This window comes from Ambystoma mexicanum, chromosome 6p (genome assembly GCF_040938575.1).
Source record: "Ambystoma mexicanum isolate Mex_15411 chromosome 6p, UKY_AmexF1_1, whole genome shotgun sequence".
Taxonomy (NCBI): Eukaryota; Metazoa; Chordata; class Amphibia; order Caudata; family Ambystomatidae; genus Ambystoma; species Ambystoma mexicanum.
This window is the reverse complement of record NC_090935.1, coordinates 718,603,536-718,619,017: the sequence shown is the minus strand read 5'-3', so window position 1 is coordinate 718,619,017 and position 15,482 is coordinate 718,603,536.

Here is a 15,482-nt window from a genome sequence, read left to right as displayed (position 1 = left end):
ATTTTCTGCTCTGTTTCTGTTCTTTTCTAAACATCTCCTTTATCTTCTAGAAATTTCTACATTATTTCATACCGTATATAAATGAATAACTGCCTGTAAACATTTGACTAGGCAGAAGCAGTAACACTCACATATTAACAAATAAGTGATAAAATGAATCAAAAAAGCCCCAACAATACTTTTTGAGTAGAACACAAAAAGCAGCGGAAAATGCAAGGCTATAGAGAAATACAGCATCTAAAATGGCCGCCACTCACCACGTTGAGCATGTGATGATGTCATTGCGCAGGCGGGAACGCGAGCGTGATGACGTCACACGCGGAAACCATATTTAAATGGGCGCGATGTAAAAAACAAAGCGCGCTAGAACAGGAGCCAGGGAATGACAAGCGGATCATTTCCAAACGAAAAGTAAGCTGAGAAAACCATTGATTCCCCTAGAACTTTAGGAATCTTTTGATTGAAGATGTAGGAAACCTAGCAAGGTTTTCACTGGAATGAATGTGCCCTTTTGTTTAATAGGTAAATACCCACAGAGAGTGCACAGAAAGGAAGTTGATTGTAAGAGCTAGGCTAAACAAGCCCATAGAAAACGAAATTGGTGAGTGCCATTTTGACAAAAGTATGTTCTTTTTGAATTGTCTTAGAGCACTAAAGGAATGTTTTCAACTGCTAAGAATTTGAAATGTTTAAAAAAAAGATATTCTTTGCTTTGAATAATGTAACTCTAAAAAAATGAAATTTTGTTTCTTTTTTTTCCTTAAAAAATAACAGAAAAATAAAAATCTCTCCTGATGATCCCTTGTGACAAGAACAAGGGTGAAACACGTGTAGAGAGTAAAAGAACAAATTTGGAAATAAACCAAATGAACTTTGATGAAATAAATAATAAAAAAGTGTGAGTAAAATTCATTTGGCATTCGCATAAAAATAAAAACAAAAATATTTTTGGAATGTCACAAGTGGATATATACAGAATCTGAAAAATAACATAACCCTATCTATGGCAATCTAGCTAATGGTACAACACCACAGCTGGCAACTCCAATAACAAAAACAAATGTCAAAACAGGAATTCGCCGGGAACTAAGTCCTGTAAAGGTTGACGTCAGAGTATTTAACAGAGAGGAAGGAAGTCAACCAGTCCAGTGCCAGGCGGTGTTGCCAAGGGTGTCATAGAGCTGATTTGTGAAGATAGCCTGATTGACTGTGTTGAAGGCTGAGGAAATATTCGGAAGGATAAGAATGGATCGAGAGTTGGAATTGAGATTTGAGACCAAGTCTTCATGGGTGTTCAGCAGAACAGTTTCTGTGCCTCTGGCTGCTCTGAAGCCAGAGCATGTCATGGAGACATCCAACAGATTCAGTGTTTTGGATCAGTTGGGAGATGGCCAGTTTATCCAGGAGTTTGCCCAGTAAGGTGGTAATGGAGATAGGGTGGTAGTTAGCCAGGCAGTAGGGGTCAGCAGAAGGCTTTTTGAGGAGAAGATGCACAAGGGGGTGCTTGACTGGTAGCGGGAAGGAGCCAGTGGCAAAGGACTGATTACAGAAAATGGCCAAGGCTGGCACAAGGGAGGCAACGTTGTCCATGATAGTTTTGGTCGAAGGAGTGGAACACCTGTTTGGAGGAGACGTTCATAGAGAGGACTTGTCTAGAGACCTTCTCCGGTGCTATCAAAGATAAAGAGGAGAAAAGAAGGGAAGGGGAGGGGGGCTAAGCGAGGTCTGTGAGCTGGGGATGGAGTCATACCAGGTGTTATGCATTGATGCAGACTTCATGCAGTTCCTCATGACAGGGCAAGGATTTCCAGGGTGGTAGTGATAGAGAGTTAAGATTAGTGAGGGCAGAGTCAGTGTGGGAGTATGTGGCAGGAGTGGGAGGGGGAATGAAAGTGGTGGAAAAAGCATCAACTAACACTCACCTCATCGGTCGAATGACAGAGAATGAGACTGGCAGTGCAGGCATGGGCTTAGCCAGGGGAACTAAGAGATCCAGGTAATAGGACAGGAGAGCATGGTCAGACCAGGAGAGAGGTGTAGTGAGAGGGTTGGAGATGAGGATGTCTGCTGAGATGAGAGCATCCAAGGTATGTACAGCTGAGTGCGTCAGTCCAAAGGGATGAGTGGTGAGGGAAAGAAAGTCACAGAGCTGCGGAAGAGACCAGTGGACGAATCAGCTGAGTCCAGTTGAATATTGAAGTCTGCGAGGGGGAGAAGCTTGAAGGTGTAGTCAAGTAGAGAAGAGGTGAGGTCCGACCACTCCGAGAGGAAGAAGGAGACTAAACAAGGGATCTTGTAGATGGTGGCGAGAGTATGCAAGAGGGTTGGAGCGAGAACAAGCCTGCAGACAAGGCATTCAAAGGAAGGGTAGGTCTGAGTGAGAATGATAGTAGCAGGGACCCATTCAGGGAAGATCAAGGTCACTCCGTCGCCAGACAGGTTAGGCCTGGATTTAGAGAGGATCTTGTATCCCTCAGGGAGGAATGTGTCAAAGGCAGTGACAAAGCTGGCAGTGAACAAAGTGTCAGTAAGAGTGAGAATGGCAAGGTCAAAGTCTTCAAGAAGGAGACAGATATCCGAGGAGTGTTCAACAGCAGATCCAGAGTTGAGGGTAGCTAGGTGAGGCTGGTTGCCACCTTTGAAGGTCTTCCAAGGTAGGGTACAGCGAAGTGGTACACCCGTCAGTGGTGGAGAAGGTGCAAGAGGGGTGGCAGATGGAGGAGTGGCAGGAGAAGGAGGAAGTTGATAAGAGACAGAAGATGCCTATCAAGAAGGAAGAGGTTGGGCTGAGAGCCCTGGGCCTTGACAGTGTCATTCTGGTAGACATTAATGATGCACCTAGAATATGAGAAGCAGGCCAAGAGTACTTCCATTTAGTGGCACCCTTTATGGGCAACAAAGAGTAAAGGGAGAGGACACAGACCATTTAGGGAGTCCATAGATCCAGAGAGGGACCGACAAAGAGGATGTCTGTGGCAGTATGCCTAAAAGAAGCATTTACATAGGTGTCCGTGATGGGCAGGCCTGGATTGGAGATGGGGAGATCTTTTTTGAGCTTTTTCCTTCCAGGCTTTGAGAGAGAGGCAGGATAGGTGATAGAGTATCAGATAGAGTAAATAGGAGAGATGAAAAGCACCATGGAGGGAGAGGGCAGAAGAGATGGAATGAAAGGAGAGAGACAGAGAAACTGCACAATACTCAACTTACCAGGCAGCCTATTAGTGAGATAGTTGCAGAGAAGTCAGATGCATGAGACATGCCAGGTCACCTAAAATAGGGTGGCTAGTTTGAAGCAAGTGATGCTTAGGGGAGCAGGGCCTCCCAAGCTTTTCGAAGTGGTGTGCACCATCAGGAGCCATCCACCATTAGGGCCATTTTGCCATTCCTGCAGCATGCCAGCCTGTCTGCAAAGCCCAGCAGAAACGCTGCTGTGTGCATTCGACCTTCCCCTAAGAAGTGACCAGGAGGGGCAGCCTCCACTCCTGCGGTACCAGGAGGGTATATACTGTCAATGCCAGCAGCCTCTGACCAAGCCCTGGCAGATTATAGTCAAGAATTGCAGTGGAGAAGCCTGATATCCTACGTGGGAAAAGAAAACAGGTTGGCCGATGTAGTCAGGGCCTGCTCTGCCAGCATCAACCTCAGACCACCACCAAAGAGTGCTTCCCTCCTACTCTCTCTCTGTACTGGCTCCCGGTTGCTGCTAGGATCAAGTTCAAGACCCTCTGGATCATCCACAAAGCTTTCTCAGTCCTAGGACCCCGTTACATCCCTACCTCCCTGCTGGAACCCTCTGGTCTTCTAGCTCCAACTCTATGCAGATCAGATTCTTCTCTAAGCAGAGAGTGGGGGGTAGATCTCTCTCCGCTGCAGGAGCCTCCCTCTGGAATGGTCTCCCTGCCCCTGTCAGGCTTCAGTCAGACCTCCTTAAATTCCAGACGGTCCTCAAGACTCTCCTTATCTCTTCTTTCTTCCCTCTCCCCACCCCTGCTAACACCCCCATCTGCCGTAGTAACTGGAAGCCTGGTTCCCTATGAGTTCTGTATAGCACTAGGCACCCGCCCTGTCCCCTCTCCTAGCACTTAGCATATGGAGCCACTCCTCCTGCACCCTATGCAATACCTGGCAGTTGCCCTCCTGGCCCCCATAGCACTTACCTAGGCCCTGTTGCCTCCCCCATTCACCCTCCGCCTTTTTCACTTGCACTCTCTTCTCTTTACTTCCCTTCCCACTCTTGTACTTTGCATTGCCCAGACCGGCACCCCCCCATCCCCCTCACCCTTGCACGTCTTCTTACTGCATGCCCTTGCATAATCCAAATGTCACAAGGTGTAGTAGAACCGTTATTGTTATCTTTCTCCCTATGTCCCCCCTCCTTTTTTTGTCTTGTCGCACCTTGAAAAACCATTTGTTGTATAGGCACCTTACCATTAATCAATAAATAAATAAATACATAAACTAGCACACCCTCATGCCTCCCTGGTCTGAACTGTAGCCTTAAACTGCCCAAAACTCTTTCCCTTCAGACCTTCACAGACTGACATTGGGTCCCATTCCCTTGTATGAGTGTTTTAGGGATGGTTTATCTTGTATGGTTAACCAATAGCAAATGTTAGTTTACTAAACGCACATAAAGGTCATATAATCTTGTCAATCAACATTCAGTCTGTGAAAGTAGGTCATAGCTATGTCTTTTTGTTATGTATTATATTTCACTGTCTATAGTGTATTTTAAGTGTGTAGGTACTAGGCATGACTTCCTTCATTCCTAGGTTAACTATACTGTTCATGAAAGTGACTTACCTTTAAAAAGGAATGTTCACTTGATCTGCAGGCTTCTGTCTTTTGCATGTAAACGTAATCCATTTTCTAAAATGGTTTGCAATTAATTAAAAAAATTAAAAACGTTTTGAATAATTGTCTGGACCTGCAATCAATGTACCTCTTTTAATAATTTTCATTTGATTGAGAGATTCATCAGTCCATCTTACCTTCAGTGATGTAAACCCAAAAAGGCCTGCTCACAATAAAGACATACCTTGGACTACCTCTCAACTTCAAGACCACTAACATTTTGGTTAAAGCACTCTTCAGCAAGCCAGAAATTGTTCCAGAAGCCTGGGGATGAGCATATGTATTTCTACTTAAAAAGTGGGAGTACTTCTAGGCAGGTAAACCTAGGCATAGGTGTATGTGTGTCTGCGCGCCTGTGTGCACGCCTGTGTGATCCATGTGTGAGCGCATGAGGTTCCAGAAGCAACAGCTCTATCTTGACTAACTAACATACTGATACTACTGTAATATACTTGAAGCAGATGTACTTCCTTTAATACAGTCTTAACTCCTGTTTGATTCCTGCCAAGTGCATCATTGTTTATATTGGTACTTCCTAAACATATGAGTGGGTTCATTTCCTCTGTGACATTGGAAATAGTGTGTGGGGTTGTGAGGATGTCTGCTTACTTAAGCTTTAACAGACTTTGGCAGTTTGTGCGCCACCTAAAGGGCTCTTAGTATTTAAAATCATCCTTTCCATGTGAGTTCAGGAGACCTATTAGTTAGGTGATGGATAAGAGAGAGTAGACTCAGTAAATGAAACAAGTCTTGGCAAAGCACCGTTTTGACTAATGTATAGGCATGGTATAGGCTTTTTCCATGCATTGCCATAAAGATACTACCTGGCCATAATACATCAACATTTCGATCATGGCATGAGTACCTTCACATATGATAGCAGTGTCTGAAAAATGACTAATACTTATACACACTGCCCAAACCAATGTTTGCTTTTAACAGGAATTGTGTGCTAATAAATCAAGTGACAGAAGGCACACTTGGCTAAGATATTTTTATTACACCACTAGCCATTCTCAACTACTATTTAGTCTTAGACTCTCAGAAGTCTGCTTAGAAATAAGATGTGCAGGCTTTTACAGGAAACAGTTTGATGTTGCTGATTGATAGAGCTAGCTGAAAGAGATCCGTGGCTGGTGTGTTTCAGTTGGCCAGGAGCAGGTAGTTTGTGGGAATGGTCATAAAGATTATCATGTCCATGGGCACTCAATGGGTGAGTAAATAACATAACCAAACATCATCTACAAGCTGTGTGACCCTCCTTACATCTCATCTCTCTCCTATTCATACTCGAATGCAAAGGTGTTGGCGAAAGAGGCTGCTTAAACACCACCTAATAATAAAAAAAATAATACCATACAGCATCTGCAAGTCGTTTGGGCAAAGAACACGAGAGGGGTGTCAATATCTCAATATTGAAGATAGTGTTCAGATAGATGCAGGCTATAGGGAAATATAAGACAGTTCTGACCAGCTGAAAAAAACAAGTCACATTGTATATATTATTCATGGGCAGAACCTTGGAAATGTTGCCTCTTGTTTGGGACATCATCTCTCTAGAAACATAGAGACAACAGAAGGTCTTAGTTGTATTGTGCACATCCACTTGATGCAAAATGTTTACATTCAAAATGGCACTTGCCACCATGCAATGCAATATTTAAGCTTGTGTGTAGATTTGCAGTTATTTGTTTATATTCAGGCTGGGCCTCATGCCCAGGCTGTTGTATTATGACGTGATAGAATGTAGGAGATGTATATAGGGAGCTCCTTGGTGAACATGGGCGTAGGACATGGGGGACAAATCCCCCCCACAATTTAAAGTGGGGGGGATATAATGGCATTCCCCCCACCCAGAAAATGTAAGTGTTGTGCACAGTGCCCACGATTCTTGTGATTTCAGTAACCCATTTGCAATTCACAGAGGAGGTTGCTGTCAGAAACCTTTGTGGCGACTTTTCAGCTTCAAGGGCCCGATTCATGGAAGTTTTTTGCACTGTTCAAAGTGACTTTGCACTGCTGAAAAGTGACTTTGCACTGCCAACCCAAAGCCTGATTCATGGAACTGGGCAAACTGTATTTTTGCATTGTAAAGCCAGTGCCAGGTCATTTTGTACTGCAAAAATGACTTTGCCCTGACTTTGCACTGCAAAAATGAACTTTGCCCAGTTCCTTGAATCAGGGTTTGTATCAGCAATGCAAAGTCACTTCGAACCGGGCAAAATATTCCATGAATCTGCACGCAATCACTAAGTGCATCATCTGGCGTTGGCTTGCAACACGAGGCTCTCGTGACCATCTTGAGGCATCAGATGGGCTTGGGCTGTTGTGCGCTACCCTAAATTGTCTACTATCTATCAGGCCTCCTTCTGCAAGTGCTAATGAATTGGGCCATTCCCCACACCCTAACATAGGCCCCTGGAATGGATCCTGCCCCCCCTGCTATTTAATCTCTGAATGTAGTACCTGCAGTCCCCTGGCCCTATTATGTGTCATAAATTGAAGCACAGGCAGTTACAACAACCTTGATTGTGGTGAGGGGCATTTGGATGAACCTGAATAAAGAAGACAGGAAATAATATTAGTTTGGGATTTCCTCTTTCCAAGATATCACATTTGGCGACGAGCTGAAACTTGCCCATCTCCCTATCTTCAAGTTCTCATCTGAGGATTCTGCTGCTGCTTTCTGTTTAGATGCTGTCTTCCAGTCCTGCAGGGGTGAACTGCTGACTTTGCCTCTGTGGCATATTTACATAGAATTTAGAGCTGCTGCGGTCTCATCGTGGGTGTTTGCAATGTGCTGCTGCTCTTGGCACCTGTTCCTGGTACCTCGTTCAGTTTGTTCCACTGCAGTACATGAGCCGAGTTGTCAGCATCAACAGTGAGCCCCTGTAGCACCGCCAGCCAGCTTAAGTTGCGAGTGAGCCTCCGGTCTCCTGTGACACCCGGCACCTTCTCTGGTGCTGGGAACGGGCCTTTACTCATTCCTGCGAGCCTCCCGGCTTGCTGTTTGTGCCGCCGGAGCAGGAGAAGAGGAAAGGACCTCTCCCACGAACATGCCAGACGTCAGACACGCACCAGGAAGTGCGCGTCCAACAATACAGTGACAGCTGGCCCCTGATTATTCCCCTGGGCCACGGCCGTGAATGCGAAGGCCTGTTACTTCACTAGTACCGGCAGAAGTTCATATCCCGTGCCGCGGCAGCAACTTTCACCAACTTCATTGGAATTTGGCTTAGGGTCACACTGAGCATTGAATGCCGGCAGCCCATATTTTATAACAACTGACCATACTGGTATTGGTCATTTGTCTGCCTTTGTGCTCTATCCCTGTGGGCTATTTGTTGTGCAATTTGTATTTTACAGTTACTGTGATTTTCTTTTCTGCATTCTCCTTTGCAGTTTACATTTCCCTTTTCCTATTAATGTGATTTTTCCTATTAATTTGATTTTTACATTGATTTTACAGTGACAATAACCAGTACCTTTATTCAGCATTAGAAAAGTACTGAGTTTGTGATGCTGCAATCCCTTAAAATTCTGCCTTACAATTTCTCTTGGTGTACACATACATTTCTGGACTGTGCCTGGGGTAACAGTTTGTGTGTTCTTGTAGAGTGTTCTTGCAAACTGCACTGCACTTTTACAGAAATTACCGCTCTCCCTGATCAGTTTTTTCCCAAACCTGTGGAAGCCTTGATCAGTTGGGAGGTTTGGATAGAAGACTTTTTAGACTTAATAGCAGTACATGGTCCCGACTTTGGTATGGAAAGGTGCAGAGCCTTACTTATGCATAGCTTAGGCTTTGAAGGTAGATGCATTCTAAAAAGTCTATCTGATCCTAATGTTCCTGCTGCCAGTGATGGGGAATTGGCAAAACGTGATTGTTCACCTAAAACCATGTATACACCTTCCCCTTTCGCACCCTCCTCCCCCTCTCCTGTTGCCATGCAACTATGTATAACCCGTACCCGAAATGTAGAAATTTTTGAAAGCATTCTACTGTACTCTGTAAGAGTGCCTCGATGCCCAAAGTGTGCTTTATAAATGAATAAAATAAATAAATAAAATAAAGATGTACCCAATGCCTTTGATGCTGTTATCAAAGAAATTTACAGACATTATGAAGAAAAGTAAGTGTTGTATCAGAGAGGTGCCACTTTCCCACCAGGGATCAATTCGAGGGGGAATCTGTGGAAATGCTTCTTACAGCCCTAAGAGAATTAGCAAATAGTTGCAAATTTTGCATGCCATAAAATGAAAGACGTAGGGATCAATTCATGCTCAAGGTCAAGGAGAATAAAATAAGAGAGGAGATATGGACCATGTGTGACCCCTCCTTGGAGGAAGCATTAGAGATTGCCAAATGTTTAGAGCACACAATGGCATATGTGAAAGAAATTGATATGACACCAATCCCTAATGTGGTCAATACTGTTACAACAGGCCGCCAGAATATGTCTTTCAAGAAACCAATGGGATCAAAGAACAAAAGCAACAAGGGCAACAGGCATGTTAGATTCAAGGCGGCCAGGCAAAGTTTGTCCAAGGGGAGAAAGTGTTTCAGGTGTGGACGTTTTTCAAATTACGCTAATGCTCCTTATTCTCAAGCTCTTACTGTACTATGTCTGAAATATAACAAAAAGGTCAATTTGACCAGGTGCTTCAGAAATGTTAATAAGGGTGTGGTTAAAGCAATGTCAGCGAGGCAGGAGGGTGAAAGTGGTGAGGATTGTGATGATACATGTTATGAAGGAGTGACCTGGTCAGTAAATTAGATGTCCAGTAAGACCAAGAAGGGGCAAAAACTATATTTTAGTAGGTAACATCTCCATAGAGATGCTTTTGGACTCTGGTTCAGATTATTCCATTATAGATCACAAGGTATGGAAAGAGAAGTACAAGGCTATCTATTTGCTGACTATTGCTGTGCCATAGGTTTGTATTTTGGGAAAAACGGGTGGGTAAATATTATTCCATGTCCTACCCTTAGTTAACCCAACATTGTTGCAATCAATGCTTCGATTAATGTCACCTCTGGTCCTATTGAATAAACAAGTGGGATACCTGGCGTTAAGAAAAAAGAGAAAGTCACACAGTCTATGTAGAAAAGTACAAATTAGTTCTGTATTAGCAACATAAAAGCATCAAAACAGAAAATTGTTTGTAATCATTAAAGGCATAAAAAATGAAAAGCAAATGAGGAAAAGACACAGACCTTTTTATACATTCATATTCCTTAATCATACGACATGTAGGTTTCAAATTAGGGCGGTGGTGTGGGGTTGAAGGAGAAGCATGCATAGAAGGAAATTGAAAAAAGGAAAAAACATAAAGTCGTGATAGCAGCAGGAGTGAGACAGAATCATTCCTGTCCTAACATAGTGCTAGGAACAAATCATTAGGCTAAACAATAATTTGTTCAGATTAGGTTTGGTAGTGTTACTTTGTTGCTCCCGTTAGAGGTTTAGGTTGAAAGTGCCGGAAAGAAATCCTGATGGCATTTTCTTCTTCCAAGTTCTGCAAGAAAGGGAGAAAAGAGATCCCCTAAGGAAATGACAACTGAGGAATGCCTTGGGGCTGGCAATCAATGCCAGTTTGCAGGAGATCCCAAAGGGTAGTTTTAGGTTAGTGGTGAGGATTTTACTATTCAAGAAGGGGGGAAAAACAAGGTAAAGAAAAGAACTCCACTAAACTGCCATACTTAAATAGTGAATCATTAGGATTGAGCTTTCTACCGTGACTGCCTAATTCACCGGTGAAAGAAGGATAGAAAGGAAGTGCAAAAATCCTATCCAAATATTCCCAAAGAGCCGGTGCCTTGAGAGCCTCAATCCCTCACCGGTCCAGTGCCAGTGGTTGGTGCATACTCGTATCTATGTAGGTGTGCACACAGAGGCGTTGGGTTACCTTTGTATTTGGAGGGTTGTAATCATCCCAGGTCACATCTGTGTGCCAGGCCGGATTGTCCCATGTCATGGATGGAAACGGGCTCTGGGGTGCGTGCGTCACTGTTTCCAGGGTCCGCTCACTTGTGTTGAGGTCCAGACAAACTAGCCGGATAAACAAAAATGGGGGTGAAAAGTGTCAGTGCCCGTGAAAGGCACTGCGTGGGAGGTAACACGGCATGTGTGTAGGCTAATGCTGGGTTTGCATGCACAGTACTCACCTGTATGGCAATTGTTGTCTTGGCCAGGAATTGTGTACGCCAAATGTTCAAGGCTGACAATACCCCGAGCACAGGGGGCTGGTCATCTGGGGAAAGGGAGTCCGGATGTGTCTTGATCCGGAATGATTTCTGAACTGGGGTGGGCGTGAGGGGGGGGGGAGAAGAGGGAAATGAAAAAGGGGGGTTGGGGGGGGGAAAGAAGGGAAAAGGGGAGTGAGACAAAAGGGGACATGATGAGACAACTGCATTTATGAAGAGCTTGCAGTCTGAAAAGGCAGGATCCATAATTTGGATTGCTGCCTGAAAGTAAGGTATTCTTACCCGTGAGAATGTAGCTCGCGTAAGCAGGGGCAGCTCTGATGCTTGTGGGCAGGGTTTGGAGCCACTCGTCCAGAGACGGAACCGGCTAGTGAGCAAAAAATAATAAATAAAGCTCACTTCGAGACGCCGAAGGCGGCTCTCATCGTACGGCGTGAGCAGAAAAATATGTAATGTTCACTTCTGAAAGTCGGAGGCGGCTCACAAGGCTCGCCATGTGCAAGTTGATGGTAGCCGTGCTGGATTGCAGCGTCACCTAGAGCTGCCAGATTGTCTCTCCCTGCTGAGTCAGTGCAGGGCGGGAGAGTGATCTGGCATCTAGGCAACAACGCTGACGCTGGCCGAGGGGGCGTGGCTTGCTTCGGCTGGTCATGGAGGTAATCGGAACACACCAGGCAATGAATGAAAGGGGAGGTGGGGAGGGGAGGGTGGCGGGGGAGCAGACATCAAAAATGGCATGTTGCCGGAGCGACTACGGGCAGCATCAGTATGTTGCATGTGGCCATCATCTTGTGTCTTGTGCGAAGTAAGGATGTGTGCTCTGATTTGCCATTTGCAAAAAGGTGTGCGCTTGGGTCTGACAAGCAGGTAAGTCAGCAAGGTGTGTGAGGAACGCAAAGTAGCGTGGTCCTCAGATATTGTCCCCCGTGGATTGGGTGGTTCGTGAGGGGGTAATTTTTAAAATTTTGGATTTCATTGGGGTTGAGGCAGTAATGGCACTGGGGATGCCAGCGTGGGCCCGTGCATGAATGTGATCAGGACATGAAGGGCCCAACCATTTATTTAAAGCTGGGGGTTGTGCAACTCATTAAGGCCATGGTCAAAAGTATTTAGTCTATGGATCCATCTGCTCGATAGGTTGAGGAGCCTGGTCTGAACGTTAGGACCTGAGTCCACTTTCTCCAAAACCCACCAGGCAAGGTCATCAGGTGTATGGCGAGTCTCTACGTAATGCGCTACCATAGGTGATGTCAGGTGTTTACACCAGATCCTGGATCGGTGTTCTGAGATCTAGGTTCCCACCTTGCGCATTGTTTGGCCTATGTATCAGTAGCCACATGGGCATTGGATACAATAGACCACCTGACTGCTCTTGCAGTTTGTGTGGTGTTTGAGAGTTCATTCCCTCCCTTCGATGGGGAAGGTCTTGATTTTCTTCGTGAATTTGCATACTGAGCACAACCCGAAAGGGTAGTGCCCAGTTATCTTGCGTAAATTCCACAGTCCAGTACCCGTGGGATTCCGTATGTACATGGAATGTACTAGGTGCTCTTTGATGTTTCGGGCTCTTTTAAAAGCAAATCTCGGTGGTTGTTCTTCCGGTAGTTGTAGTCTTACTATTGGCCAATATTTGTGGATCATCTTTTTGATTTTGAGAGAGATTGGCCCATGTGGTAACACATGTGATCCTATTTGGTGCCTCCTCTCCCTGTGATGATTCAAATTCTAGTAGAGTGTCCCGATTGGTGAATCTTGCTCTTTTTTGGGCATTGGAGACAAGTTTTTTGGGGTATCCCCTCTGTTTTAATCTGTCAGCCAGAAGGTCAGAGTTGGTATAGAAGTCTGACAATGATGTACAGTTTCTCCTAACACGCAGGAACTGGCCGTATGGGAGATTTTGCTGGACATGTTTGGGATGGTCACTTTGAAAATGTAGGAGAGTATTTCGATCTGTTGGTTTCCTGTATAGATTGCATGCAAGTTTTCCTTCCATTGATGATATTTGGAGATCCAGGAAATTGATAGTTTGGCGATCATATTCCATTGTGAATTGAATGTGTTCATCACGGGCATTGAGCCAAGTTAAGAAAGATTGAAGCGTTATTTCATCACCGGACCACAGGAAAATGACATCATCGATGTACCTTCGCAATTCCTGGATGTGGGCTATCCATGTGTTCGCTGGGTTATATACATGTTTATCTTCGAAGGTGGCCATGAATAGTATGGCCAGGCTCGGGGCGAAAGTAGCGCCCATCGCCGTCCCTTTAGTTTGCAGGTAGAACTGTTTATTGAAGGTAAAGCAGTTTTTGCATAGGGCCAGGGTGATGAGTTCTATAATGAATTCTGATGGAACTCGAGATTGGGTATCACTGCATGTGAGGTGTTCATAGACACAGTCTATGGCTGCTTCTTGGGGAATGGATGTGTAAAGTGATTTGATATCCATAGTCACTAGAAATTGTGATGTAGTTTCAAATGGAAGACCTTCAAAAATGTGGATAGTGTGGGTTGTATCACGTAGATATGCTTTGGTTTTGATGCTAATGGGTTTAAGGAACCAATCGATAAATCTACAGATGGGTTCCAATATTGACCCACATCCCGATACAATCGGTCGTCCTGGGGGTTTCTGTGCATCTTTGTGAGTTTTTGGGAGAGCGTATGAACATGGGGTATGCTCTTGGGAGGTAGTCAGAAAAGATGCTTCTTTGGTTGAGATCCATTCACGGTCAGCCGCAAAGGCGACCATCTCAGCGATCTCCCTCTTGATCTCGGGGGTGGGGTCCTTTTTAAGCAACCGGTAACTGGTCTGGTCTCTTAGGAGATCCATGATCATTAAGGAGTATTGTTCATTGGTCATCACGACAATGCCCCCTCCTTTATCCGCAGGTTTAATTACAATGTCTCGATTATCGGCCAGTTGTTTCAAAGCAATCCTTTCCTTTTTGGTTAAGTTCTGTCGCCTGGGGTAATGCCTATTAATCAATCTTTTGATGTCCCTTAGCACACACCTCTCGAAAGTAATCAGATCCTGTGGTGTCTGATTATCGGTAGGCGTAAAAGAAGATGGTGGGTGGAGACCTGTATCAGTGTCTCCTTCTATCTCGTTGTGCTCCTTAAAGAATACACGTAGTCTAAGGGTTCTGAAAAAGCATCTCAGTTCCACTTCCGTGTTGTACCAATCAGTGTTGGTAGCCGGTGCAAAGGAAAGACCCTTGGACAAAACAGAATTTTGGCTTGATGTGAGATTAATTGCTGCCAGATTGAAAACGGGTACCATATTCGCACAGTGATCTACCGTTGGCCTCTCCGTTGTCGGGGGCGTCTGTGTGGTCCTTGGTATGGCATATTCCAGGGTGGGGAGTACATGGGTGGTCCCGATCTTCCTCCTGGGCCCTTCCTAAAAAAGGAAAATGTGGAGGTGGAGGTGCTGGAAATTGCTGTTGGCCGAATTGTGGTGTATAAGGTGGATAGTTATAGTTAGATCCACTGCCGGACGAGCCGCTACTCGATCCTGACAAAGTCACTCTCCTCCAGGTGCTTCAGAAATGTTAATAAGGGTGTGGTTAAAGCGATGTCAGCGAGGCAGGAGGGTGAAAGTGGTGAGGATTGTGATGATACGTGTGATGAAGGTCAGTGAATTAGATGTCCAGCAAGACCAAGAAGGGCCAAAAACTATATTTTAGTCGGTAACATCTCCATAGAGATGCTTTAGGACTCTGGTTCAGATTATTCCATTATAGATCACAAGGTATGGAAAGAGAAGTACAAGGCTATCCATTTGCTGACACCATGGACCAGAGCCAGTTAATATGGAGGTATAGCCATTGAGTTTGTAGGGTATTTTAAGACCCAATTTGTGTGGCGTGATCAAAGAATAAATACGGATGTATATGTCTCAAGGAGAGGAGGCAACCTACTGGGCTGGTTTTAACAGGCCAACAAGGGGTGCGATATTCCATAGAACGGACCCAAAAACATTCCTAACCAACTGGTATGCTTAATTTGCAGCTTTAACTATTGACACGTTGTGAATTACTTTAAAATCTTATACTAAAACTATCCGTATCTATTCTTCCCGTAGCAAGGCTCATGCCATGCCCATTCTTCGCCCAACGAACTTAAAAGTGAATGGCTGCGCCCAACCGCGTGTGCACGCGTGCATTGCACAGTCGAGTGCTGTTGCTGTTGCATTGTTGCAGCAGTGTGGCGGTATGCAGTGTTCAACTGTCACCCCACATGTGAAACCCATGTGCGCCCCCCCAGTTGCCTGTGTGGCCTGTGTGCTGCTCCTTGCCCCCCCTCTGGTTGCCTGCATGGTCTGTGTGCTGCTCCTTGCCCCCCCTCTACTTGCCTGCATGGTCTGTGTGCTGCTCCTTGCTCCCTTATTTCGTACACATGCTCGCCTGTTTGCTAG